This window comes from Thamnophis sirtalis, unplaced genomic scaffold, assembly GCF_051295495.1.
Source record: "Thamnophis sirtalis isolate CommonGarterSnake01/CBP01778 unplaced genomic scaffold, rThaSir2_p1.2 scaffold_2, whole genome shotgun sequence".
Taxonomy (NCBI): Eukaryota; Metazoa; Chordata; class Lepidosauria; order Squamata; family Natricidae; genus Thamnophis; species Thamnophis sirtalis.
Window position 1 is genome coordinate 99376993 of NW_028261382.1, and position 20746 is coordinate 99397738.

Sequence of the window (20746 nt, forward strand, 5' to 3'; positions counted from 1 at the left end):
AATTCTGGGAGTTGAAGTCCGGACATCTTCAAGTTGCCAAGGTTGAGAAACACTGGTTTAGAAGATGTCTAAAACATGATAGCACTAGGGACCTGTAGATCAGTGTTTCTCAACCTTGGCAACTTGAAGATGTCCGGACATCAACTCCCAGAATTCCCCAGCCAGTGAATGCTGGCTGGGGAATTCTGGGAGTTGATGTCCGGACATCTTCAAGTTGCCAAGGTTGAGAAACACTGCTGTAGATCAACAAGGCAAGTGTGTCCCCACAGTAGAAGAAGCTACTCTGTTCCATACTCCATGACCAACCTTGGGAGTTGAAAATTCTTGCTCTCCATTATGCTTTCCAAAGCAATTTTCAATGTCCATCAGATTGAATGACACATTGTGCCAATCAAAGGTACACATGATTGGCAGGTGGTTGCGAGACCATAAACTGCACGCTGACAAAGGAGGTGCTCTGCAGCTTAAACCTACCACCGTAGTAGCCTTCTCTGTGCTGCTCCTGGTGGAGCATGTTTACGACCTAATATATTATTGACAAGTCTGACTTTTATCAAAGTCTTCAGGCTGTAAGTGCTCATAAATGTGTGTCTACAGCTCTTTATTATCCATTAGCTCATTAAAACAATTGTCTTGATTTAATTGTTCAAGTGATGAATTGGGCAAAGAATGGAAATTCATATTTGATGCGCCGCTGAGAAAGAATAACCTTCTGCTGATTTGGCAGAATTTCAATGATAGAGACAAAGACCTCACTTCATTGCTTTCTGGAAAGCTTCAAGCCACTGTGACTCTAGAACAGGAGTGTCAAACTCAATTTCATTGAGGGACACGTCAGGGCTGTGGTTGACCTTGGGGGAGTGGGTCGGTGTGGCCGACTGGGTGGGCGTGGCCAACTGGATGGGTGTGACCAACCGGGTGGGCATGGCCAGCTTGACGCAACTCCCCAAACTGCTGGTATGTTTCCTCTTTGCATTGGGTAGAGCAGCCCAGAGTCATCCAGTTGGCTTCATGTCTTCTACCAGAACATTCAGTGGAACGATTTGCCTCCAGAAGTTGTGGCCACTCCAACACAGGAGGGGTCAGATAACCATTTGTCTGAAATGGTGTTGGGTTCCCTACTTGAGCAGAGATTTAGACTAGAAGACCTCCAAGGCTCTTCCATCTCTGCTATTCTGTTAGATATGACTGCACAGTAGATGATAGCCATGGCAATTGTTCCTACTCCAGTGTGCGGTGGCTGAGAGAAGATCCCAAGGCCAGAATTGGGGGGAAAAAGAACTTTATTCTTCCAGAATATGGTCTCCTAGATCCAGTATTCCTGTGACTTCAGATAATGAAAAATTGATGGTGTCGCTAAATATATTTAAGGCGCCAATAATGTAGTCAAGCATTGGCATCCTTAAGGATATAGTTATAAGCCGCATCGGATTTACGATTTCATTCATGTATTTATTGCTAAGAAATTGCATTCCTCATCCGGCCACGAGGATTAGATTTCCAAAGAGCTTCTGCAGAAAAAGAAGGCAGAGGAGAGAACAATGAGAGAGAAAAGAAATGAGACCACGTCACTGTTCTCATAAGAGGAGATTCTGTGTGACATTTTCTCAGAATGAAAGCCTTTTAGTGGGTCTAATCTTGTTTTTCCTTAAATTTCACACTCCAAAATGACATTTCTTCTTGCCTTAACAGATGTCAGTTAGGAAATCCCCAAATCTCTCAGTTTTCAGGCATAAAATGTCTTCACCTATCAACTCAACCACACTAAATTTTAAACCAAATGTCATCTTAGGTTAGATCCTCCTGTTAGATCTTCCTAATTCTTCCAGAATATCAGGGGACGTGAAGATCTGAGATGAAGACAAATTACAGGTTCAAAACGGATGACTTTTGGACTAACTCCCCGAACGAGCTCCCCGCAGAGATTCGGACCCTCACCTCTCTCCAGGCCTTCCGAAAAGCCGTTAAAACCTGGCTGTGTCGGCAGGCCTGGGGTCGATGAGTTCCCTTCCCCTCTCGAATCGTGTGGCTGTTGGTTGTTTTAAATGCCCTGTACTTTTGTTGTAGTTTTTGTGCTTCCCTTCCCCTCCTTTGGGTTTGTGCGCCGCCCTGAGTCCCGCTGGGAATAGGGCGGCATATAAATAAAATGAACCTCGAACCTCGAACCTCGAACTTACTCCAGTGCAGAGCTGGAAGGAAATGGAGGTTGTTAAACCAGACACTCTTCCCTGGTCCAGTTTATGGAATATCAGAAGCAATTAAGACAATAAGGGCAGAGAATTACATTTTAAAACAAGAGTGTCCTGCTGTGGAAACATTAAGACGTGTGGACTTCATCTCCCACAGCTGCCTATGGAATTGTGAAAGTTGAAGTCCACAAGTCTTAAAGTTTCCTGTTTTGGACACGCTTGATTTAAAATGTAATTCTCTGCCCTTATTGTCTTAATTGCTTCTGATATTCCATAAACAGGACCAGGAAAGAGTGTCTGGTTTAACAACCTCCATTTCCTTCCAGCTCTGCACTGGAGTAATGTCAGAGTGAGGATTTGTCAGCCAAGAAACCTTAAAATGAGAGTTGAGACCTCTGGCTGTCCTTCTCACGCAGCCCACAAGGTTTATTTAGATCAGGAAACTCCTTGGCCAGGAGGCCTAGGCCGGTGGTGAGCAGGAAGTTATTAACGGTGAAGAGTTTCCAGGAACAACTGACAACAATAACAAAACTGTGTTCCAAAGGGCCTAATAAGAGGTCTCTGCTTCTGTTGCTACTACAGGAAAAGATGAAATGTACGAAGAATTTGATGACCCCCAACCCAAGCTCCTCTCCTGAATCGTTCTTCTGGCAAGGAGCACAACTATTGATAAAATAACTGCATGGAATGAAAGGAAAGGGAAGGGAAGGGAAGAGGAGGGAGAGGAGAGGAGAAGATAAGAGATGAAAAGAGAAGAGAAGAAAAGAAAAGAGAAAAAAGAATGGGAATAAGAATGGAAGGGAAAGGAAGGGGAAGAGGGGAAAGAGAAGAGAAATAAGAATGGAAATAAGAATGGAACGGAAGGAAATAGAAGGGGGGATGAAAGAGATGAGAAGAGAAATAAGAATGGAAATAAGAATGGAACGGAAGGAAATAGAAGGGGGGATGAAAGAGATGAGAAGAGAAATAAGAATGGAAATAAGAATGGAATGGAATGAAAGGAGGAGGGGAGGAAAGAGCAGAGAAGAGAAGAAAAGAAAAGAAAAGAAAAAATAAAGGAAGGGAAGGGGAAAGAGAAGAGAAATAAGAAGGGAAATAAGAATGGAAGGGAAGGGAAGAGGAAGAGGGGAAAGAGAAGAGAAGAGAAATAAGAATGGAAATAAGAATGGAATGGAATGAAAGGAGGAGGGGAGGAAAGAGCAGAGCAGAGAAGAGAAGAGAAGAGGTTTTAAGTGTGATTAGACCCACAAGGAATTTGTCTCCGATGCAGACACTCCTAGTGTATATGCAAAACAACAGAATAAACATAAACATCATCATCATATCAATAAGGAGAATAAAGAAAATAATGGTAAGTGATAATACTACAGCCATACTACATGGGTAAAATAGATATTAGACGGCCTTGTGGTAATTAAGTATTCCGCAGAAAACCTAATTCCTATAGTGTGTATTATGTGTGTCTCTGTGTGTGTAAGATGTATGTCTTGTTAATAAAATATATTGTTATTATTCTATTGTTATTTATAATTAATTAATTATGAATATATCATTATAAAGACATGTTATTACCATTCATTTAGTAACTGAACAATATTCCGTGAATTTGTGTGTTGGAGCATAGAGTTAATTTTACCTTAAGAAGGCTTCCATCTCTCCAAGGACCACTGAATAAAAACTTAATATGAAATCCTGGAGTTGCCAAAGTTCCTTCCACATTTTGGAGGGGGAAAATACAACTACTTGGAGGTTTCCTGTTTTAAAAACCTCGCCAGAAGAAAAATAGGGGAGAAAAAGAACACATTGATGTGTGAAAAGCATCCAGCCTGACACCAAACTCAAAAATTCAGCTGCATCATTTATTGGAGATTAATTTTTCAGATGGCCAGGTCTGGTCCGTGAAATCTGATCTAAAATCACTCCACAACCTATAAACTAGTAGCATTTGGAAAAGATCACTTTAATCTCACAGGGGAGAAAGGTAGGATTGTTTTTCAACTCTCTAAATATCCTTCATGGGGGGGAGGAAGCAGACTTTGGTTTTCTCTTCACAATACTCAGACTTTAACCCCCTACTGCAAGATCACAATAAGCTTTACTCAAGACTTCTCAACTGCGTATTTTACATCTGTGAATGTTGTCTTTGAGGGAGCTGGATGACAGCCATGTTGAAGACTGCACCATTCTGTCGTTGGGCTCACCAACATTTCAGAAGAAGCAAAGATGTCTTCCCTTTAAGACAAGCTGTTGTGGCCCTCCAGTGGCCAGCAGATCTGGCAGCAGATTCGGACAGTGAGGAGGTTGGGGAGGAAGATGGGCCAGTCCTGGAGTCTGAGGGAGGCTCTGATGAGGGCTCTGTGTCGGAAGCAGAAATGGGGCCAGAGCCATATGCCAGTTATCAGCTGCCTTCAGAGTCAGACATCAGTGGGGCAGAAGAACAGCTGGAGCCTGTTCCCAGTGTGCGCATGCGCAGAGCTGCCAGGAGAAGGTAAGGAACAAGGGCCAACTTGGGAGTAAACCCACAGATGGATGGTGAACGGCCCCTCCTGTAGGAAATAAAGAGGAGCAAAATGGGAGTGGAGTTTGCAGGAGACAATTCGTTCCATTCATTAGGGCGAAAATCTGTTCCTGAGTTCTTGCCAAGTAATTGCTGCTACAGCTTGGCGTTCGGAAGATATCGGCCTGGCAGATCTCCAAGCCTGATAAAGGTCTGGAGTTGTGAAATCTCATGAAAGACTGTTGGCTGGGACTTTGCTGGAGAGGAATTCCCTGTAACCTAAGTAAAAGAGGTTTTATCGGGACGAGGAGTCTGCTTCATGATCTTGGGAAGCCAAGTTCAGAACAGAAGCTACTGGATAAGAACAAGGATGGGCCTGCCCACTGCAGTTGAGGAAACTCCAAGGAATTCTCACAACACAGGAAGCAATAAACCTGGTTTACCCTAGACAGCCCAGCATTTCCCCAGCCGTGTTATGTCTTAGTACCTTGCTTAATCCCTGCCAGAAGGGATGCTTGTTCTCCATGGAATCCGGATCAGATTCATAAGTGATGAGTTGATGCTCATGAAACGTATCCTACTAGAGTCAGATCAACATGATCGCTCAGGGAATCCTGTAAGAAAAAGGATTTCTGATCTGATAGGACCTATACTTGGTTACGGCCAACCTGCCTTCCATTGATGACCTGTATACTGCACGGGTCAAAAAGAGGGCCGTGAAAATATTTACAGACCCTTCACATCCATAAATTGTTTCAACTCCTACCCTCAAAACGACGCTATAGAGCACTGCACACCAAGACAACTAGACACAAGGAGAGTTTTTCCCTGAACGCCATCACTCTGCTAAACAAATAAATCCCTCAACACTGTCGAACTATTCACTAAGGTTGCCATGCTGTTACTATTAGTCTTCTCATCGTTCCTCTCATCCATCTCCTCCCACTTAGGACTGCAGGACTGTAACTTTGCTGCTTGTATCCTTACGATTTATATTGATATTGGTGGTTTCCTGATTGCTTATTTGCACCCTATGGCTATCATTGAGTGTTGTACCTTATGATTCTTGGTGAATGTATCTTGTCTTTTTATGTACAACTGAGAGCATCTGCAGCAAAGGCAAATTCCTTGTGTGTCCAACCACACTTGGCCAATAAAGAATTCTATTCTATTCTATTCTATTCTATTCTATTCTATTCTATTCTACTCTACTCTACTCTCTACTCTCTACTCTCTACTCTCTACTCTCTACTCTCTACTCTCTACTCTCTACTCTCTACTCTCTACTCTCTACTCTCTACTCTCTACTCTCTACTCTCTACTCTCTACTCTCTACTCTCTATTCTCTATTCTCTATTTCATTCCATTCCTTTTTGTATACACCAAAGACAAATTCCTTGTGTGTCCAACCACGCTTGGCCAATAAAGAATTCTATATTCTATTCTGTCCTGTCCTGTCCCATTCTACCCTATCCTATCCGATCCCATTACCTTCTGCCCTTTCTGAGGGGACCATGGCCAAAATCAGCCTGAGGGACGTTGTTCTGCTCTTGCAATCTGTCGACTGAAACCCGTCATCATTTCCCTGGGCCTCACGAACCACAACTAAGCCATTGGCAGAGGAAACTGAAGGCTCCATCATAAAAGGGAGGGGAGATGGGCTGTGTGGTTTTATACCTTCCATGGCTCAAACCATGAAACTTGGGCTTCTTCTCAAGAGTTGTGTTTATCCAAAAACATTCTCAGACAGAAGCTCGGTGCAGATCTGGGCCTGGGGGGCCCCTGCTTGTTGTCCTGACCCCAGGTCAGAGGAACGACAAGAGAGGAACGGAGGGATGGGCCTGGTCTCAAATCCTTCAAAAAACAAACTGGCTTCCCAAGACCCGAATTGAGCAAAAAATGGGGCCTTTTCCAGGATGTGTCCTGCAGCTTTCCCAAAGGAGCCCACACAGACAACACCGGGCAAGACTTTCATCTCCGAAATATTTATTAGCTCATCTTTTTTTTTTTTTTTTTGCTTCCGAGGTCCCCAAATTGCAAGAATTGTCGTCTCTAAACATCGGTTGGGGGATTTTGTGATCTCGCAAGACATTTCACACACACACACACACACACGCACGCACGCACGCACACACACACGCAAGGCATGTGAATGTTTCCGTTTAGGAAATAGGGGAATGGGGGGGGATCGCTGGAGCTGATTGGCTCCTTCTGAAAAATGACTGGATTGGAATTCAGTATCGCAGCCCGCAGCTTGGTATATTTCGGTGGGTGGGGGAGTTTTCTGGCCCTTCCTCGAGGCACATAAATAAATAAGAAAATAAGCTTGGGAAGTTTGCTTGAAGGAAGAGTAAGGGGCACACAAAAAAACACGTGCAGATTTCCCAGTCAGATTGAGAATTGCCAAATGGTGTAGAAAGAAGAAAGCATAAGACGGGTGCGACTGATAGAAACTGTTCTGTTCCGTTCCATTCCATTAATAAAGAATTCTATTCTATTCTATTCTATTCTATTCTATTCTATTCTATGAACAGTGTTATGCTCTAAGAGTTGACAAAGCTGTTTCTACTTTGCAGCTGCCCCTTTAAGAGCAAATGTTAACCATATGATGCTTGAAAAAACCAAGAATATCCATCCCACCCCCTGCATTTCCTAAGAGGCTGAGCCGTGGCTTCCAGTTTCCATCCAGCTCCATTGTTTTATGACTTTCTTGATAGTTTAATGACACTCCATGCAATCCTAGCAGAGCCAATTTGTTCATCTGCCAGAACCTGGTGTTAAACATCTCCCCGTTTTGTACACCATGACACCAGATTAATGAGAAGTCAAAAAAAAAGCCCTTTGTCTGTTTTTGTTTTCACACCAAAGCTATGAAATTGTGTGTATATAATTCATTTACCCGTGTAATGAAAAATTAATGACATATGAAAAGCATAAAATAGAATTGACCATAACATCTTGTTTAAGTCTTAAAGACATGCTCGTTTCCATCTGGGGAACCAGTTCCTCATTCCAGAGACCCCTTGGCTCTTTCCAGAAGGGTTCTAGGACAACTTACGATGGTCAACTCACCACGGCCAACTCATCACGGGACAACATACCGTGGAAGAAGAAGAGTTACGCTAATCTTGGAGAAAAAGCGGGACAGAAATATTAAAGAAAGGGTGCCAAATGAAGGACAAAATGAAATGCGGATGGCAAAAATTAAAATAATTTTAAACTTTTTTAAATCATTAAATTGAATTGTTGAATTGCCCTACAGAGAGTTGGCCATGGCAAGTTGGCCATGGTGCAGTGAGTTGTCCCATTCTTTCCAGAAGATGGTGTGAGTTAAGATTTAAATTTCAGTACATCTCATGTTCAGAAGCACAAATGTGGTTGAAAATTCCAGAGGAGATTTTGGGGAGCTGCAATGGCCAAGAACATCATTTCAAGCTCCTTTACTTTCCTCTTACGTGCATTTTCCCAAAAGTCAACTCTTGGTTCGTTCAACGTTGATTGATCATCAGTCGTGGTTTATGTAAGATACACTTGGAAAAGTGCTTTGTTTTTCTGTAACCCTGATTCAAGGATACACTTGGAGAAATGCATTGTGTTGTAAGAGTTTTTGTTTGGTATTCTGTTATCTGGTCAGAGACTGTATTTATGTCATTTTTGGGCTCACAGCCAGTCTGAGCCGAGAACTGATAAAGAGAGTTCCTTTTAAGTTTGTCTGCCTGCCGTTTGTTAACGAGCCGAGAAGGGGGGGACAGAACACATGCCATAGGTTCAGCCTTATGGATCTATCACATCAGGTGACTTCCACTTTTAGGATACAAGGATCCAATGGCAGGCAAACCCTTACAGCGAGGCACATTCCACCGAATGTCCTCTTCTCAAACTCCCCTTTCATTAGACAGCCCACCTTTGATCTTGCACTGACTTCTAGACCTGCAGCTGGTACATTTTCCTGCTTCCTTCCTGTTCCTCTCCATCCCCAGGGTGAAAGAAATGAGCCCCCCTCCCAATTCCTCGTGTCTTTCCAAGGTAGAGATGCTTGAAACCCTCCATCTTCCGACGCAGCCCCTCAACAGGATCATCTTTATTCCTTAAAAGCGATTGGAAATTCTTCAGGGAGGCATAATTATATGTCTCCCACGGCCACCTCTTCTTCTGAGCAGCTGGCTTTGTATTTCCTCGGCCTGCTTTGCCAGCCTCGTCCCATAGCTGCCCTTCAAATTTATAGTGCCACGCAAGACAAACTTCTCAACTAAAAATTGTGCCTTGTTTTTGTGAGCTTCGGGGATCTGTTTCTCCACTCTCTTCTCTCCGATGAAGAGAATAAAAAGAAAGGAGGAGCTACTATTTTGGAAAATGCCTGTTGCTCCTCTCCTTCATTGGTTTCCACCCATTGCTTTTTATCTTGCCTTCGGGTACTCTGGAGGATAGCTTGACTCCCTCTTCTTTGGGGCACCCCTTGAGATATTGGAAGTGTCCAGATGTTTTATTTTGGTCTGGTTGACCATAGCAGGCATAGAATTTTGTTTTCCCTGGCAAATCTGGCTTCTATGTACATCAAGGATCTGGAAGAAAGCACTCCTTCACTCATCAAGCCACTTCCTTCAAAGTAGTCCTTATTGGTTGAGATAGATTTGTCTCACCTTACTACTTAGGACTTTGTCTTCACGAGGCCATGGAGAGCATCAAGACAGAGTGTATCACTTGGGCCACGCAAGAGCCTACTGCAGTGTTTCTCAACCTTGGCAACTTGAAGACGTCTGGACTTCAACTCTCAGAATTCCCCAGCCAGCATTCGCTGGCTGGGGAATTCTGGGAGTTGAAGTCCAGATGTCTTCAAGTTGCCAAGGTTGTGAAACACTGGCCTACTGCCACATTGAGGCCAAGCAGGCCTGCTTTGCAAACCATCATGGGATCAGCGACCGAGAATTTCACTGGCTTTGTCTTCACTTCAGGAAGAAATTCATCAAGCAAATTCTCTTTCTCCTAATTGAATCACCACTGGGAGAAGATCGTGCAGAAGACTTGGTTTGGGTTTGACACTAATTCTGTCTGTCGTGAGTATGGATGCCGCTATGATCTGAAACATAACCATCCATGGCCTGAAGGAAATATCCTACAATAAGCTCCGGGAATGAAAATTCGTGGTGGCAATCAAAGTGAGGACATGGGATGAGTGACAACGCAAAGCAGAGTTGAAAAAGTCACTAGGTACCTCTAGGGAAGAGGGTGGTTTTTGAAAGAGGAGCAGGCGGATCTCACAGAGGTTGACCGCAAGTCCTAAGTATGATTTGGTATGGAGGTTCTATATTGTTCACTGGGTCTTCCATTGATCACCAGAATAAAAACAAAGAAATATAACAATAATTGTAGAAGTGGATCGTGTTCCTTGTCTTGGCCCCTAGTTCCTTTACCTCTCTTATCTCCTGTAAAGAGCCATGGTGGTGCAGTGGTTAGAATGCAGTATTGCAGGCAAACTCTGCCCACTGCCAGCAGTTCGATTCTTACCGACTCTAAGTTGACAGCCTTCCATCCTTCCGAGGTCAGTAAAATGAGGACCCAAATTGTTGGGGGGACAAGAGGCTGACTCTGTAAACTGCTTAGAGAGGGCTGTAAAAGCACTGTGAAGTGGTATATAAATCTAACTACCCTTCCTTCCTTCCTTCCTTCCTCCCTTCCATCCATCCATCCATCCTCCCTCCCTCCCTCCCTCCCTCCCTCCCTTCCTTCCTTCCTGTTAGAATGCAGGATTGTAGGCTAATTCTGGCAATTTCCAAGAGTTCGATCCTGGCCAACTCAAGATTGATTCAGCCTTTCCATCCTTCCGAGGAGGGTAAAATGAGGACCCAAATTGTTGTGGGGGACAAGAGGCTGACTCTGTAAACCGCTTAGAGAGGGCTGTAAAAGCACTGAGAAGTGGTATATAAGTCTAACCGCTATTGCTATCATTTCTTTCATATTGCTGCCCATTAATAAAACTCTACTAAAGGACAACATGTTCTTTTCCTGTAGTCTTTTACTAGCGTGCAGACGAGTTGATTTGCACCAGGAAAGTTATTCATCAGAAAGATCTTAGTACAATTATATCAAAATAACTTCTTTTTTTTAACCAGGATCTAAGCAAAGAGCAAAGCTCATCAAATGCAAATGGAGAAAATCAGGCTGGGGGGAAAATGGAAGAAATTTGATGCTGTGTACAAAAACTTGTTTATTTTTAAAACATACCCATGGCAAATTCCAGATGCCTCCATTTCTTTAGAATGACATAAATTGGCGGAAAATTAGGAAGTGTGCTTACATAATGACTGTTGGAGTTTTCTCTCTGAAGGATGGTTATTAATGGCTGTGATGTCACCAGCATTCTGCAGCTCAGAAGCAACCTGTCTCAACGTGATGTTCTTTAGTGCCTTGGGCGAACCATAATTTTTCTCTGCATTTTCCAAACATCTCCCTTTCTTTCTCTACTGCATCTCTTGTAACTCACTGAGGTTGCACAGATATTTTTTTCTTTGTGCACCTATTTAAATGCAGCGAACTGTCAACCCGGTCCAAAACATGGAATGACAGACTTATAAGAAGTCCTATCTCATAAGCAACCTGAATTTCCTATAAAGCTCATCTGATTTAGATAGATAGATAGATCATAGATAGATAGATAGATAGATAGATAGATAGATAGATAGATAGATAGATAGATAGATAGATAGACAGAGATATAGATAGATAGATAGATAGATAGATAGATAGATAGATAGATAGATAGATAGATGGATGGATGGATGGATGGATGGATGGATGGATGGATGGATGGATGGATGGATGGATGGATGGATGGCCCCAGAGTGGGGTGGGAATGGAGATTTCGCAGTATCCTTTCCCTGGAGTGAGGTGGGAATGGAGATTTTGCAGTATCCTTCCCCTGGAGTGGGCAGGGAATGGGGATTTTGCAGTATCCTTCCCCTGGAGTGGGGAAGGAATGGGGATTTTGCAATATCCTTTCCCTGGAGTGGGGAGGGAATGGGGATTTTGCAATATCCTTTCCCTGGAGTGGGGAGGGAATGTGGATTTTGCAATATCCTTCCCCTGGAGTGAGGAGGGAATGGGGATTTTGCAGTATCCTTCCCCTGCCATGCCCACCAAGCCACGCCCACAGAATCGGTAGTAAAAAAAAATTGAATTTCACCACTGGATTTCATGTTCTAACACAACTAGGAGCCCCCAGGTTTGATAGGCAAAAATCAATTCCATCAGTTTAAATGGACACTCCCTTCCCCCATTCCCCTGTTACACTTAATTGCCATTTCCAACAATATTATTCCATTAAACTGATCTTTTGTTTACCATGTTCTACAAATTGAGTTTGTCACACTGCTGGGCATGTAAATTAGAAATAAGAGGGAATTGCTACGTGAGGTGGTGAGCTTCTCACCGCCTTCTTCAAGCTACAGAGACAGGCACCACAAAGTCAGCTTCAGAACAAAGCTGATACCTACCATTACAGAAGAATTGTTGATTATGAAAACAACAAAGGTCACATTGTCCCCCCAAAAATGAAAATCTGTATTGAATAACTTTGGTTTCTTTCCATCTAAGATCATTTCCTTTTATGGAAGGAAAAACAAATCCTTTGATAGAAAGAGCCAATCTTCCAATATTATGGCTTACAGAGTTGAAGCCTTCCCAACTTCGTGTCTCACAGGTCATGCTTTTCCAAACTTAGAAAACCAGTTATAAAGTTATCATTTCAACTTATAGAAGCAATGAGATTCTGGTTGTTTTTCCTTTTCAGGAAGAGCCGGGGTGGCGCAGTGGTTAGGGTGCAGTACTGCAGGCCACTTCAGCTGACTGCTATCTGCAGTTCGGCGGTTCTAATCTCACCGGCTCAAGGTTGACTCAGCCTTCCATCCTTCTGAGGTGGGTAAAATGAGGACCCGGATTGTTGGGGGCAATATGCTGACTCTGTAAACCGCTTAGAGAGGGCTGAAAGCCCTATGAAGCGGTCTATAAGTCTAACTGCTATTGCTATTGCTATTCCCTGCCTCCCAAGTCCCAGATGATCAGCTGGGTCTTCTTCTGTTGCCCTACACAGAACAGAGTTGGAAAGCAGGTTAGTAGGGTGGGGAGGGAATGGGGATTTTGCAGTATCCTTCCCCTGCCATGCCCACGAAGCCACGCCCACGAAGCCACGCCACGCCCACAGAGCCAGTAGTAAAAAAATGTGAATCCCACCACTGGATCCATAGCAATGTTCATCTCTCTCCCCCCCCCCCCAACAAGTCGTGATTCAGGTAAGGAAAATTAGATCAGGAAAAGGATGTTGGGAGATGCAGTTTGAAACACTGAGAAGAGTGCATTGTAAGAGTCGAGGTGGCACAGTGGTTAGAGGGCAGTACTGCAGGCCACTTCAGCTGACTGTTATCTGCAGTTCAGCAGTTCTAATCTCACCGGCTCAAGGTTGACTCAGCCTTCCATCCTTCCGAGGTGGGTGAAATGAGGACCTGGATTGTTGGGGGCAATATGCTGATTCTGTAAACCGCTTAGAGAGGGCTGAAAGCCCTATGAAGCGGTATATAAGTCTAACTGCTATTGCTATTGCTATTCTCCTAAGTGAAATCTTCAGAATATGGAAACCTCTAGAAGTTATGCTATGTTTTGAAGACTACTACAAATAGATGGCACCTATTCTCCTATTCCTTCACCACCACCACTCCCGAGTCCCGAAAAAATATTCCAGAGTCCTTTTTCTCAATCGTTGTTCACATGGAGATGTATTGTTCCGGTGGAACTCCCTTGATCCATAAAGACCACACAACATCAAAGATCGGGTAGCTGTTTGCCGATGTCATTGTCTCAGAAGAACCGATGCGTAAGGAAGTCTTAGAGAGTGGAATGCAGCTTCAACAGCACCGAGCTGGAGGAGAATTAGTGAGGACAATAAGCCTATGTCACAATAATCTGGCAAGGCAAAGAGAGATGTGTAAACCTTGGAAGCAGAAAAAAAAGCCAGACTATTTCTAGATGAAGATAACAAAGCAGAGACGTCGATTGCAAAGTTTTGTCAGCTGTTCACTTAAATCCAGGGGGGATAGTAAGGTGCATTCCCACGGTTGGGTCTTCTACATGGGCGTCCATCTTCAGCAACTTTTAAGACCTGTGGACTTCGACTCCCAGAATTCCCCAGTCTTGATTTCTGAATAGATCCCATCAAAAGCTAACCATCTTGTGTAATAGCTTTATTCTGGAAACATTGTAAAGAATAAAAGTTCTCGGTCAACAAGAGGAGCCAAAATGTATTCTGTTGAACTGCCTCCACTAAATCCAGCTTTAAACCTACATGCCCAGAAGATTGATACCTCCTACAGACCACGTTTCTCGCATCCTTGAATCCTCCTTAATATGAAAAGAGATTTATCCATAAGTGAGGTTTTTAGGGTTCTGGGTTATCAGAGTGGTGAGAACAACTAAATGCAGTTAGGCTTGGAGGCCTCCTCCGAGTTCCATCTGCCAGTCAATGCCGACTGGCAACTACACGGAGGAGAGCCTTTTCAGTAGTAGCTCCGACCCTTTGGAACGATCTCCCCGTGGAGATTCGTACCCTCACCACCGTCCAGACCTTCCGCACAGCCCTTAAGACCTGGCTAGCCCATCAGGCGTGGGGATAAAGATAATTTGTCCCCACCCGAATGATGAATGAATGTTGCTTACTATTTTACTTCTATGTATTGTTTGTGTCTATTGTCTGTACCCTCCCTTCCTTATTTTATGTAAGCCGCCCTGAGTCCCCTCAGGGAAAAGGGCGGCCTATAAATACTAATAAAATCCAAATCCAAATCCAAAAGCCATAATTTAGTCAAGCATTGCCCCAATCTTTTGAAAGCTAGGAAGAGCTGACTTCATGAAGGAAGGAAGGGTGCATAAGACGCCCAACTGATACTTGATATAAGCCCCCATGGTAGCTTCTTATCCGGCATGAACTGAGACCCCCACAAAACGTTCAATCAAAAACAAGTCCTGGGTACTGTGGTGGCCCACCAGCGGCCAGCAGAACTGGCAGCAGAGTCGGACAGTGGGGAGATTGGGGAGGAACATGGACCAGTTGGACGAGGGCTCTGTGTCAGAGGCAGAGAGGGGGCCAAGGCCATCCGGTAGTTATGTGCTACCTCTGGAGCCTCTGGAATCTGACATCAGCGAGGCAGAGGAACAGTGGGAGCCTGTTCTCAGTGCATGTGCAGAGCTGCCAGAAGGCAAGAACGATTAAGAAAACAGAGTCGACTTGGGAGGAAGGCTTGGAGATGGTTGGCCCCTCCCGTAAGACATAAAAGAGGAGCGAACGGGACGTGAGATTTTGCAGGAAGCAATTAGTTCATCTGGTCGGTTCAAACTTTGAAAAGTTCTGTTTGACTTTGTGCTAAGTTTGGCCTTGCAAAACTAATTTGGCAATTAGGCCTCTGGCAGCATTCCCAGGGAGAGAAAGTTGGGTGTTTATCAACATTCCCCTGAAAGACTGTGGCAACTCGAGCAGGCATCTGTCGGAATCTTCACAGACTGTCTGTGAAGCCTTGCAGACTGTAAATGACCATAATTTACAGCCATATAAATAAAAGAGGGTTTGTGGGACTAAGATTATGATTTATGCTTTCAACCTAGGTCAGAACAGGTACCCAGTCCCAAAACCTTCCTCTGACTTTCATTTTGATTTGGATTTGTTCAACGCATGGACTTGTGAGTTGGAAAGAGTCCCTTCCACCCAAATTCAGAGAGAAACAAAATCCAGCATTTTGACTTCACCATGAAGAGAGATAAGATATATACAATTTTTCTCCTTTTCTTTCTTTCTTCTTCAGCTTTCTCGCTTGAGTGAATTTCTTCCCGGCAATCAATCTTTGGGGGGGGAGGGGGCTTGAATCTTGGGCAACACTCTCTGACTGACAAATGCGTTTGGAAGAGAAGGTTGAAGAAAGGAAAAGTCGGCGAAATCTGCAAGAGTATCCTCACTCGTCTTCATTATCCAAAGGGTCAACTCCACTCAGGCTATTTTCAAGTACATTTGAGATTAGCCCAGTGGAGATTAAGAGTTATTCTATCATCTGTGGTTTAAAAACAGACCAAGAAAGAAGGGAGGGGAATGACATCTCATGTAAATTTATGGCAAGGCACTCTTGCTTTCAAATTTTCCTCTCAAAATATTCTAAAACCTTCTTAAGAAAATGAGGTTTTTGCTTTTTAGGAAAACATCTCATGTCTTGTAGAAAAATCAGCAATCGTTGGTTGAGGCTCATTAAGAAGTTAGATCGCATCCACTGTTCCCACCCTCCCTTTCTAGGTGATTTTGCCTAAACTCACATTTATGATACTAGAGACCTCAAACTAAATTTGTCCCGTTTATGAACACTTTTATCCACATCTACATTTGATTTTTTTTAATCTGCTTATTCCGCACTTTTAAACTGTCTTTATTGCGCCATTTTGCATCTGTTCAAATCGATTCTTGCAATGTTGTTGATTTGAAACTGAGTTTGTACCTATCCTTTGAGGCCAATTTAATAGAAGCATCATTAAGAGTTCCATCTAGTTTATCATCTTAACTCCTTTCCACCGACTGCCAGCTCACCCTTAACCCAACATATAACACACTTTTCAATTTTGCTCAAAAATAGTGACGCTTTGAACCTGTTATCATTTGATTTCCTTCCTTCCTCCCTCCCTCCCTCCTTACCTTCCTTTCTTAGCAATAGCAATAGCAGTTAGACTTATATATCGCTTCATAGGGCTTTCAGCCCTCTCTAAGCAGTTTACAGAGTCAGCATATCACCCCCACAGTCTGGGTCCTCATTTCACCCACCTCGGAAGGATGGAAGGCTGAGTCAACCTTGAGCCGGTGAGATTTGAACTGCTGAACTGCAGATAGCAGTCAGCTGAAGCGGCCTGCAGTACTGCACTCTACCCACTGCGCCACCTCGTCTCGTCTCTATTCCTTCCATCCATCCATCCTTCTTTCCTTTCCTTCCTCCCTCCCTTCCTCTCTCTTTCCCTTCCTTTCTTCTCTGTTCCTTCCTTCCTCTCTCCCTCCTTTCCTCTTTCTCTTCCTCCTTCCTTCCTTCCAAAGAAAAAAAGCAGAAAAAAGAACTTTCATTTGAAAACCAGCTGTTTATAAACTAAATCTAGAAAGCTATTAAAAACTGCAAGAGTTTAGCAAAACCCATGGATCCAACTTGTTCTTACAGAAAGAAATAAAGATTAGCAAGAACATCTGAGTCACCCCACAGGAAACAAGGAGCAATGTTTTCTGATGGAGTCACCCTTTACATGCGGTAAAAACTAATTTATAAACAAATACAGACTACTTTATAATTCAGCAATCAATTTAGAAAGCTGCTAAAAGCAGTTGAAAGAGCAGCAAAGATTCTTAAGATTCACACAGCAACTGAAGTGCAAGAAAATTAAAAGACTGGGGGAAATGAAAGAGTCTTTATGTGTGCTCCCAGGGGAACAAGATAGACAGTAGATATCTCTTGGGCAGGATATCCACAGCTGGCAGCCATCACCCAAAAGCCCACATTCATAAGAAGAAAAAACATGAGTTCACTTCCTCAAGACAAGTATTAGCAAACGGCCATCTGGGAGTTAGAAACATATTTGGTAGATTTGAAGGAGGCCTTAAGAAACAATATAATTATATGCCTCTACTCCTAAGATAGAAAGGAAATTCCTCATCGTTGACAAGCTAGAGATGGTTCAGAGGGGACAACAATGAAGATGATAAGACTCTTAAAGACAGGCTGAAGAAACTTGGGATGATCTGCCTGGAGAAGAGCAAACTTAGGAAAGTGTGAGAGGGATCCTTGGTGTTCTCCAAGCTTGGTTGTTCCTTGCAGATGTTCCATGACCCAACTCAACAGCACTGATGATGTTACCTAGTTTGGGTGATGGAACATCTGCAAGGAAACAACCAAGCTTGGAGAACACCAAGGATCCCACTCACATCTTCCTTAAGTTTGCTTTTCTCCAGATTGATCATCCCACGTTTCTTCAGCCTGCCCTCAAGTCTCTTAGAGGAGCACCAAGGATTCCACATTTCATCCCTAAGCTACAAATATTTCCCTTTATAAGATGTGATGGTCATGTTCAGATGCACAAAGGGAGGTTAGAGTGAAACTGGTTAATAATTATGTTCCCTAAGCATTGAAACAGGATAAGAAATAATAGAGGTATGTTGCAGCTACCTTGTTAGTTGCGAAGTCGTGTCCAACCCATCACGACCCCATGGACAACGTTCCTCCAGGCCTTTCTGTCCTCCACCATCCCCTGGAATCCTTTTAAGCTCACACCGATTGCTTTGGTGACTCCATCCAGCCACCTCATTCTCTGTCGCCCCTTCTTTTGCCCTCCATCGTTCCCAGCATGAGGCTCTTCTCCAGGGAGTCCTTCCTTCTCATTAGGTGGCCAAAGGATTTGAGTTTCCTCTTCAGGATCTGGCCTTCTAAAGAGCAGTCAGGGTTGATCTCCTCTAGGACTGACTGGTCCATGGGACTCGCAGGAGTCTTCTCCAGCACCAGAGTTCAAAGGCCTCCATTCTTTGGCGCTCATCCTTCCTTATGGTCCAACCTTCACAGCCATCCACTGCAGCTACCTAGCTTTCATTTAAATATAAATGAAAACAACTACAAACTGTAGAACTTTGTAGTTGTTTCAGTGAAAGAGTTTCACTGAATTTCAGTGAAGGAGTCTTCCCGTGGAGGTTACGGGTTCTCCATCTCTGTAGGCTTTTAAGAAAAGGTGGGCAAGCCAGTTCTCGTGGATGTTGAATTAATTTTCCTGCGAAACAAAAGTGCGGAGGAATTGATTAAATCCGTGTTTCTCAAGTCCCAAAGGTGTTTTTTCAAGAGGCAACTGGACTTCCTTTGTCCTTGAAGACATTTCGCTTCTCATCCAAGAAGCTTCTTCAGTTCTGACCGAATGGTAGAGAATGGAAGGATTTGTATTCCTTGCAGCAAAACGTGTTCAAGGAAAAACAAAGACACTCCAGTTGCCTCTTTGAAAAAGCACCTCTGGGACAACCATGACAGAGGTGGGTCCCTACCAGTTCACACCTGTTCGGTAGAACCGGTTCGTCAAATCTACCGAACCAGTTAGAAGAGGTTCCACCAGTGGACCCGGAAAGCAGGCCACACCTACAGAAGAAGTTCTAAAAAATTTTGAAACCCACCACTGACACACATACACACACACACACAGAGACAGACTCACAGAGAGAGAGAAAGAGAAAGAGAAAGAAAAAAGAAAGAAAGAAAGAAAGAAAGAAGAAAGAAAGAAAGAAAAAGTGAGAGAGAGATGAAAGAAAAAAAGGAAAAAGGGACAGAGAGACAAAAGGAAGGAGAGAGAGAGAGAGAGAAAACACATGGCTGGCAAACCACTCCCACCAGGTCACATGGCCGGCAAGCCACTCCCACAAAGGAGGCCACACCCACAGAGTAGGTTCGAAAAATTTTTGAAACCCACTACTGAACCATGACCTCGATGACTGAGAACCTCCAGAGCCATCAACCTCAGCAGATGGGTGGACTTCAACTCCTAGAAATCCCCAATCTGGGGAAATCTGGGAGTTGAAGTCCATCCATCACAAAGCTGTCAAGGTTAAGAAACACTGGAATATATGATTCTCCTGCTGTCTTCCAACTCTACAATTCTAGACTTTTCCACACTGCAAGAGGAAAGGGTCTTTTTTTTAAAAAAAAGGAACTGTTATGTTCATTGCTGAAGGAAAACCTTCAGCCCTCTGCCAGGAGAACCAATATAGGTATGAAGTTTCTTGGATTCCCAAGGGGAAAGGAAAAAATATTATATTTGCATAAAAAGTAGGCTTGTTAGCAAGTTCCACTTTTGACCCCAGTCCCTGCCTCTCAGTGTGGAGAATAAATCCTTCTCCCTCGACAACGCAACCCCACCCCTTTGCATCTGTGGCTCTGAAGTGACGGCTGTAATTTCGGTCTCTTTTCTCTCTCCCTTCCCCAAGAGGCACCGTCTATCCACATGGCTGGGCTTTCTCCGAATCCGTGTAATGATTGGGTTGCATTCTTGTTTCTTTCCACCGAAACGTGCAGAGGATATATTTATTATTCATCGGTGGAAGACATGAGCAAGCCAGATGGCCAGGAAGTGAAGGAGACTGAAGGCCTTGTGTGGAGCACAAAACACGATTTCATGAAGAAGAAGAAGAAGAAGAAGAAGAAGAAGAAGAAGAAGAAGAAGAAGAAGAAGAAGAAGAAGAAGAAGAAGAAGAAGAAGAAGAAGAAAGAAAGAAAGAAAGAAAGAAAGAAAGAAAGAAAGAAAGAAAGAAAAAAAGAAAAAAAGGAGGGAAGAAGAATTCCTTGCAGTGGCATGAAGATCAACCCATTTAATTATGGGTGCACACACTGACCTGGATTGAACTGACGGTTTCGTGTATATTTGTATATAAAACAAGTAGAAGGCACAGCATCATGAGGGGGGAGGAAGAGGAGGAGGAAGTGGAGGAAGAAGAGGAGGAGATCCAGGAGGAGGTGGTACTGATGGAGGAGGAGGTGGAGGAGGAAGAGGAGGAGGAGGTGATGGAAGAGGAGGAGGAGGAGGAGGAGGGGGAGCAGGAAGAGGAAGAGGGGGAGAGGGAGGGGGAGGAGGAGGAAAATACACTGTTGTTTAGCAATAGCAATAGCAGTTAGACTTATATACCGCTTCATAGGGCTTTCAGCCCTCTCTAAGCGGTTTACAGTGTCAGCATATCGCCCCCACAGTCTGGGTCCTCATTTCACCCACCTCGGAAGGATGGAAGGCTGAGTCAACCTTGAGCCGGTGAGATTTGAACCGCCGAACTGCCGAACTAGCAGTCAGCTGAAGTAGCCTGCAATGCAGCACTCTAACCACTGCGCCACCTCAGCTCCTAATAATGGTTTCATTATCAGAAAAGTACTCAGTTTGAGCTGGCTTGGAATGGAAGCGTGTTCCCAGCGCAGAAGGAAGAAGGAGGATACAGGCAGAGAGGCAAGGAAGAGCGCCAACAGAAGAAGGCCAAGGATGCCTCTTGACA